Source organism: Triticum aestivum, chromosome 3A, assembly GCF_018294505.1.
Source record: "Triticum aestivum cultivar Chinese Spring chromosome 3A, IWGSC CS RefSeq v2.1, whole genome shotgun sequence".
NCBI lineage: Eukaryota > Viridiplantae > Streptophyta > Magnoliopsida > Poales > Poaceae > Triticum > Triticum aestivum.
The window spans coordinates 645,644,778-645,651,233 of NC_057800.1; the positions used below are offsets into that span (position 1 = coordinate 645,644,778).

General features: G+C 39.2%; 1 long non-coding RNA gene and 1 pseudogene across 3 annotated transcripts; both read left to right on the top strand.

Moving 5' to 3' along the window:
* The first annotated feature begins 6 nt into the window (after nt 1-6).
* Nucleotides 7-5,478, top strand: LOC123062867 (uncharacterized). 3 transcript variants are annotated; one of them, XR_006429927.1, is made up of 3 exons: nt 7-244; nt 1,141-1,485; nt 1,666-5,478. It is a non-coding gene; the product is annotated as an uncharacterized lncRNA (long non-coding RNA). The 3 variants fall into 3 exon arrangements; XR_006429925.1 differs by having other exon boundaries at nt 1,258-1,485; XR_006429924.1 differs by having other exon boundaries at nt 7-1,485.
* Nucleotides 5,479-5,675: 197 nt separating this feature from the next.
* On the top strand, nt 5,676-5,782 carry LOC123063796 (uncharacterized; annotated as a pseudogene).
* Nucleotides 5,783-6,456: the final 674 nt, after the last annotated feature.

Below are 6,456 nucleotides of genomic sequence, written 5' to 3' on the forward strand. Positions count from 1 at the left end.
GTGGGAGCGGCCGATGCGGGGTCGGTTGGATCGAGGCGTGGGAGCGGCGGATGCGGCGGCGGCAGCACGAGAAGAGCAACGGCGGCGGCGGCGACCTATGAAGAGGCGAGAGGAGCGGTGGTGGCGGCGTCGAGCTGCGAAGAGGCGTCGCTCGGGCGCGAGACCACGGAGGCTGGAGCGGCTGCTTCGGGCCCCGATCTGAGAGGGTACGAGGCAGGGAAGGACGGCATCGTCGCCGTCACAGGTCTTCCTTCAGTCCCTTTCGTTCCCTCTCCGGTTCATCCTCTTCCCACCCTCGTATTAGGAAAGTTCTATTAGGATCCGGTGCCACCGTGCGCCATGATTTCAGATTGGCTTGCCTGCTACCCCGAACGGATGCGCCACCCAGTCAGCCGAGCGATGGCAGAATATGCTTTTGTAGAACTGCATATCTATTTGTTATGAATCTAGAGTCTCAAAGCCAATAAGTTGCTAAATCATTGACTGGCTGTTTCCATGTTTGTATTATGCGCTTCTCACTCGGCGAGGGGAGCATTAGGCCTCCTATGGTCTGGATTTCTCCAAATGATTAGGCTTTGCGAAAATTGTGTACGCATGTCTTACAGCCTGGGTATTGCTCTTCTAGATATACTCTATTGTTTTTGTTCACTTAATTCTAATGAGTATTTAAACTTCTTCAAGCATATTGGACTTTTGAATCTATGTAGCCAGCACTTTGGAATTTATCTAGACAAGTATTTTTGGTAATGATATGTATTTGCAAGCTTACTTCTCAGTTTTTCTATTGTTGGGTACATATAGATAATTTCGTTGGGTATCTACAAAGTACATATAGATAATTTTCGACCATTTGTGACTGAAAGATTTTTGCCATAAGAAAATTAACTCTGTCGAGCAGTGCTCGTTGTCAAGGAAATGACGGGAAATTGCTGAGCCTTATTGATTGGAAGAGGAATGCTAATCCTACAAATAGATCTATAATGAATTGGACTTGAGAACAATCAACAAATAATAAACAGTCCCAAATTTGTAGATGTTGTTTGATTCAAATACCGATTTAAGCATTTGGCGCATCTAAAATTCATCAAAAAGGATGTGCGATTTTCTGCCTAATCACTTAGTGTATTGTTTGGTAATCAGGTTATCCTGGACCTCTTTGGGGACAACATCACCAAGTTTCCTTCTTATTGCACTGCAAGTTAAAAAAAGTCAGTGACTAATGACTCTTCTTATCTCTTTGTTCATCCATGTGCTTAGCTGCAAAAATTCTAAAAAGATACCCCTAATGAGGGGTGGCGGATGTGCGTCCTCTAGGGCCTCGTCGGCCAGAGAAGGAGGGGAGGAGCGGTTGCCGACGAGCGAGGTGGCTCTGTTTGGACCGGCCATGGTGTTGGCTGTTGACTCCCACCGGTCTTGTCTCCCCCAACCCTTCCATGGAGCTCGCTTAGCCACCGGCCGGCACATCTTCTTGCTTACAACACCAAGGTAGGCAAAAATTCTTTTTTTCCCCATGATGTGGTTTCTTTTGCTTGGATGGATTACAACTGGTTGGGAGTAGCGGATGTGTGAAGTTTTGCCCGTAATCTAAATTCTGCATTTTATCTAGCTAAGTTAAGCAAAAGCTTGTTTTTTTACAACGACTGAAGCAAAATCATTCCCTTGCAGGCCATGTAGCTTACTTTTTAACTGTTATTGCTGATTGGAGCCATTGCTATTGGCTATTTATACATAAGATGGAAGGTGAATTGAAATTTTTGTGAGGGGGATTGGATTTTATCCAGATGGCTTGCTTCTCGTGATGAGACTGATACTAATGAACTAATGAAGACATGAAGGTTGCATCTTATCCCCATTTCCCTTTCTACATTTGCCATTTAGTCGATTAACATACATTGTACTATTTCCCTTTCTATAGTTGCCATTTAGTTGATTAACATACATTGTACTATTTTCGGTTAAGCACACTATGGGTCAATGAATGTGGAATTAGCTACTTTTTATATCCCTGGACCATATATATTACATGCATCAGTACTTGATGCATCTCTGATATGCTTTTGCTTTTTATTGTTACCCTTAATTACTACTTTTCTATGAACCCAATGTTTAGGTTGCAGGCTCAACTGCATATCTATATTCTCTGTATGAATTTTTTAGCTAGCTTTGAAGCGAATGTGGTGATCAAGGCTCTAATATGTATTCTTTATTTGCATGAATGTTGTGTGCATATAGGTACTTGCAATGGAATCTTTTTCTCATAGACGAGAAGTACTTTGAAAACAGATTTTAAAAATTGATATAATTTTACAAGTGTGCAGATAGTTGACAAGGCAACAATGCTATTGTTCAAATGTAGTCGAGCCGGGCCTTTGGTGTTTTCGGTGCTATTGTTCAAATTTTGCTTTCTTAGATTCATTGCAACCAAAAGATTTGGTAATATTTTTTTTCTGGAAACATGGATACACTTGTTGGTGTTGTATACTGGGATCTGTAAGTATTGTCATAGGAATTTTTTTATCCTAAGGATTCACACAGATTGGAGGGGAATTAGTATCTAACATCTTGTTAAATGTACACAAACTGGTATATCTTCATGGCTTTTAAGCTATATAATTGTAGATGATAATTTATGCTTTGATAAAGTAATATCTTACTTCTCGGTGCTTGGATAAAATAGTATAGTTTGCTGAAAATATGTTCATACTTTATATCACAGAAGTACAAACTGACAATCAGCCTATGGTGAAGTTAAAAGAAGCAAAAGTACTGTGTGTATAATCATTAGATTTGTTAAGGTGAATCAGATTTATTTTTGCTGCTGTACGTAGAATGCAGTTTATCTTAATTCCTGTTGCTGCGTTTGGCCCTACATGTCGATGGGTGTGGCCGCTCCCTTGTTAGTTTGTTGCTCGATTTGGTTTGGTCCAAGGTAGGCTGTGTGTTGTCTACGTCTGTATATTCGTTGGCTGGATAAGAAGATTTTGCAGGTTTTTCTCTGGTATGGTTGCTTCTGCTCTGAGTGCAGGTTCCTATGATTTCTAGACAGTGTATTGGTTTTAAGGATTGCTCGGTTAGTTTAAAAGTGCTTTGATTTCCTTCTTGTCTTCTCGCACAGACCTTGAAGATGGCTAGGTTTGCATGGGCATGGGGTTTGGTACACCTGGCCTCTATTTAGATTTGTTAATAAATTCAGTTTATCACGAACACCATAAATGTGTTATCAGTTTACTATCTTGGCACATGAGCTATTTTTCAGTCAATGCGTGCCGAGTCCACTTGGAACTGAATATGTAGTGTTTTCTTTGAAACTGAGTAACTGTGGTTGAAATTTAGTTTCATTTGGACGAGCTACCCAAGTATCATCAATTCATGATGGCTAATTTATCTTGGTTCTTGATGAATCCGCCATGGTCCTGATTTAAGAGTTTTTATGTTATTTCTCAGCCTATTTGAGCTATTATCGTTCTGTTTAACACACACAATTGTAGCTGCCCTTTTTGATTCAGAAAAATGGTCTTCATGTCTGTGGTTTGGTTAAACATTTTCTCAGCATATCTCTATTCATCAGTCTTAACTCGCATAACATCCAATATAGTTTGTCTGATCCAGACTAAATGTTGGTTGTTGCTATGTTTTGTGTGCAGTCTATTTCTCTTCTATCTTGGTCATTAAAGATGTGACAAGAAAGAAATTTCAAAAGGTTTGATAATCTAGAATGCTCATATGGAGTTATTTGAACCAGTTCTTTTAGTAGCTGCTGAGACCAGATGTATCAGAAAAATTTAAAATATACCAACAGTAGGGTTGACCAATAATGCTGAATTGATTCAGTCTTCAGGCCTTATGCACAATTTCCACAGTGTTAAGATAATATATGCTTTAATGCTCCTGTGCACTGCTTTAATGCTTCTGCTTGTTTGTCTGAATCTTCTTGTTGTTCATTAATTTCTTGTCGCCTGCTGTTGCCCATGAGGGGGAGTCGGACCCATCATGGATAACCATCCCTGATGAGCTTTTAATACATACTGATGGTGACAAAATTGATGCCATTGTTCAGGTTGTATACAAAGATGTTCCTACTAGGTATTCTGACGTTGATTATCTAAAAGAAAGAGCAATTCTAACACCAACGAACCAAGTAGCTGAAAATTATAAACGAGCGCGTTCTATCTTTAGTGCCTACCAGTGAGAGAGTACCTAAGCTGTGTCAAGTGTCTATGCCTATGTTTTATATGCAAATACCTTTCCTCTTTTGCACAAACCATGCTTCCTGTACAATGATATTTAATAGCAGCAAACTAAACAGGTTGGTTAGGAAACTGAAGCTGCAGCTACTGAAGAGCCAAAGAACATTCTTGTTGAACAGGCTAAAGGCAAGAGGTAAAGACTCATAGTCTGTTACATCCAACCAGTTCAACGTACGATATGGCGTGCCGCCTCTTGTTCTTCCTTTACCTTGTCTTATTTGACAACCAAAGCATCCTTCTCTGTGGCTCTCAAAATTGCTTTCTTCTTCACACGATGCATGTTATGCCATTTGATCAAACTACTTTTCTGCCACAACTATATTCAAATGGATCATAGGCCCAATAAAACATCATTTTACTTCAAAATCTAATATACGTTTTATTTATTTTCCTGTTGCATGTACAGGCAACTCTTCCTGTTGCATCAAAAGTAACTTGCTTCGTACATGCAAACTAATTAGCCATATAGTTAAATTAGCTACGTATTAAGATTCGATACATCTACTGCTTATTTATGTTGTGTTCTATTTGCTGTGTCCAATCTTTATGCGCTTGTTATTTTTATCACACTGTAATCAAGCTTCTATTGTTATAGCAATACGAAATCCTATGCATCAAGCTTCTGTTCTTATAGCAATTACAGTTTTGATACCTCTGTTTCTTTATATCATCTTGTTGGGTTTCTGTTTCTCTTCATATAGGATACAGATATATGTGATACTCATGTGGTCCTTTCGCTGGAAACTTGCTAATCTTAGGGGTGCTGCTACTGGTGTAAAAACCATCTTATCAAAAGAACTAAAGTACTCCCTCCGTTCCAAAATAGATGAACCAACTTTGTACTAGAGTTAGTACAAAATTGGTTCATCTATTTTGGAATGGAGGGAGTAGTAGCTAATCCAAGCATTGAAGAATTGATGCAGAGGTTACGCTATATTGGAAGTCAGAGCAGCGCGTGAAGACTACATAAGATAGTTTCTGGTGACCTTCAGTCTATATGTCCTAACCAACAACAGCCACCTTTTATTTTGTATCAATCGATCCAGTATCTTTCCCCTTTTGGCGTTGCTCTGAGCAAGATATGTATAGCCTTTAGATTTCCATTCGTGTATGATACTACATGTACACTTTAGACCTCATTACTGTCTCTGTGGTCAAAAGAAGTTTGTGATCACTTGTTCTATATATGTAATCAACTGCCCTTCTACTAATATTTTCAGACGACTATTTATGTATGTTTACACTGGTTAGAGAAAATCATCACACTGCCAGCAGCAGTTTTTTATTTCCATATGTTTCAATAAGATCTTCCGACCAACTCATCTGTCTCTAAATATTTTTATGTGTGCTCTTTCAATACTCGGCTTGCTCTTGGCCTTTGCGTCATTGGCGTAACGGGTCATCTAGCATTGGTATACGATAGAACGCAGTTGCATGGTGAGCACAAAGAGAACTATTATTTCGCCTTTTACTAAAAAAATACCGTGGGCATGCCACACTAAGCAGCATACTCTAAAGTATGCGACAGAAAATACGAGAGATCGAGGGGAGCCGTCGGTGTACCTTTCGTCAATGGTAGTGTGTGTCATTTTTCTTTTCATTCCTGGATGAGCTGGATGGGAGTGAACGCGTGTTGGCTGCAATTCGTTCTGATCCTAGGCGAGTGCTTGCTTGTCTCTTTCACTTTCCTCTGGCGTTTGTTGATGGCAAATGTTTTTTAATAATACGTCAAAGCGTATCATATTTTATAGAAGGCATGAGATAATTACAAGAGACTATCTAAAAAACAAGTACTCCCTCCATTTCTTTTTAGTCTGCATATAAGATTTGATCAAAGTCAAACTTTATTAACTTTGACTAAGTTTATGAGAAAAAATATTGAGATTCGCAATATGAAATCAATAGATGCATCATGAAGTTATTTTTCATACCATGTAGTTTTAGTATTGTAGATGTTAATACTTTTTCCTACTAAGTTGGTCAAACTTTACAAAGTTTGACTTTGACCAAATCTTATATGCAGACTAAAAAAAAGGAGGGAGTATAGGATAAACACCACACCAAAGCTAATCCAAACAAAAAGCCTCCACACACATTACAAAATCAATGCAAAAGAACCTACCTGACCAGAGCAACAAAGTCACGTCTTGACCAACACCGATCACCTTAAAGAGCAACAACTTCAACTGGACTTCCCTTGCCGATGTGC